Source organism: Lucilia cuprina, chromosome 4 (assembly GCF_022045245.1).
Source record: "Lucilia cuprina isolate Lc7/37 chromosome 4, ASM2204524v1, whole genome shotgun sequence".
NCBI classification, from domain to species: Eukaryota; Metazoa; Arthropoda; class Insecta; order Diptera; family Calliphoridae; genus Lucilia; species Lucilia cuprina.
In genome coordinates this window covers 70,050,833-70,053,178 of record NC_060952.1, presented here as the reverse complement: position 1 = coordinate 70,053,178, position 2,346 = coordinate 70,050,833, and positions in this window count along the sequence as shown.

The window sequence follows — 2,346 nt, the reverse complement described above, 5'->3', positions numbered from 1 at the left end:
ATTATATTTTACTATATTGTGTTCTTTTAAATTTCACAAATAAAATATTTTTGAGTAATAATTTGAAAATTCTCTTATTTTACTAGAAATGTAAACGATCAAACCTTACTTTTGAAACTAAAATCTTTCCAATTGTACAAAATGAATCCATATTTTACGAACGTTAATTTTAATAAGTTAGTTTTGATTGGAATAATGTTTTGAGAATATGGCATTTTTTATTTTACTAAATGACATTCAACCTTTCAGATTTAAACAAGTAAGAAATAATAAGTCGGGCGAGGCCGACAACTTTTACAAAAATAAAATGTAATCTAGTTGTCACAATAAAGCATTTAGGTTGAATTGTACCTTGCCTCAGATATACTTAAGCAGTTTATTGTTGAAGTTTCAAGTTTCACGTTTTATTTCCCAAAATATTCAATTCATTACAATGAGTTTTCTTAAAACTAATACATTTCGTTCTCACTTTTCCTACATACTACAGTATTCATCAAGAACTACAAATATAAAGTAAAATATAGCCTCGCCATGTCAATCTTTCAAAACTTTCTTTTCATTCTCAGTCTATTCCCCAAAAAAGTTTATTGTTGAATAAAATTGTGGACACTTATGTGAAATGTTGATGAAGAGAGTCATACGAGCCCCTATAATTATAGAATTCGTGAGGGTCATCAAGTCTACTTTAGAACTAGGTTTTGCAGCCTTTTGTCAAGATATGAGTACATTAAACATAATTATATTAACTTAAAAGCCCTATTCGGCGGGTTCAGTTGTATGGGGGTTAGGTGAAAACATGGACTGATGTTAACCATTTTCAATAGGCTTCGTCTTCGTTTCCATAGAAGATCGTGTGACAAATTTTATTATATTATCTCCAAAATTGCGACCTTTAATTTGATTACAAGGTTTACAAGCCATATTCGGGGGTTCAGTTATATGTGAAATAATAGAGTTTCCTTTAGTAGAGGATCTGCTTAATGAATCCGAAATTAATATTTTACACCGCACAGTGGTATAGAAAAAGCAAGTAAGAGTGCTATATTCGTCTCTGCCTATTCCTAAATAACCTCTACCATAAACTGTTAGCATAAATTATCAAACTAAAACAAATGATTAAAGCTTACATATCCTTAATATACTAATACATTCTTACGCATCAAAATATGCCATTACAAACAAAATTATCACTTAATAGAGTGTTACAAAACGTGCTAAATTTAAAAAAAGAAATAAAATTTTACGAAAGGTAATAGGAATTGTGAGAAATCAACATGAAATTGAAATGCTGTTATTCAACGAATATATGAGCATTTTGGATAGAGTTAATTAATTTAAAAATGCTTTACTCAGACAGACAAACTGAAATATAGGTGATCATTCATAAGGATGAATTTTAGACCTGCTTGAAAAAATCTCGAAAACATAAATTCAGATAATTTTATGATGCTTTTTGCATTTTCTCACGTATAATTTTCTCATGTATAATAATATACATTTTTTAAATTCGTCTTATTATTTGTAACAGATTTAAGCTATGCTTCTATTTCTAATAAAAAAACATAAAAACATACTTTACATATATTTCATCAATTACAAAACTATTAATGTAAAAGAAGCTGGTGGAGGGTATTTAAGATTCGACACAGCCGAATATAACACTCTAACTTGTTTGATTTTCATTTTTTAATAGTCGAATTTGGATTTCTTTCTTGTTTAAAATACGGATGAAATTTAATTTGATTTTCCGTACGTCAATTCTCATAGTATTAAGCCTGCGTGAACGCACTTATCAACACTAGCAAAATTATTTAAAAACATACTTTAAAAGTTAAAATAAATATTTTTTTCAACACAAATGTTTTGGTAAACTTATACAATTGTAGTCTGCTGTAAAGAATGAATGTGTTTATGGAACTATATTTTTTTTGTGTTGCCTGTTAAAAAAAGTAAATGAACGCAATGAACTGACGAGGCATTCTGATGTGGCACACGCCACAAGTAAAGGCAAAAAGTCTTTAACAATAGATTTATTATAATAAATATTTTCCGCCCTTTTTCAAAGAAAGATCCTGGGTGAGATTTACTAATGGTTTTTCTTCATCGTCGTTGGCATTATCATTATCACCATAACAATAATGACCTTCTTCTTGTACAGTTTTTATTTTATGTAGTTTTTAACAACGCCTTTTAGAGGTTTTTCGCAAACAGTTGAAATGACTTTGATGCCATTACTATAGCATACTTTTGACAATATTTCCTTAGGACTATTTTGTTTTAAATATTTTACATAATAAAAAAATTATAAAACAACATTTAAGGTTGTCGCTCTACATACACCCACAA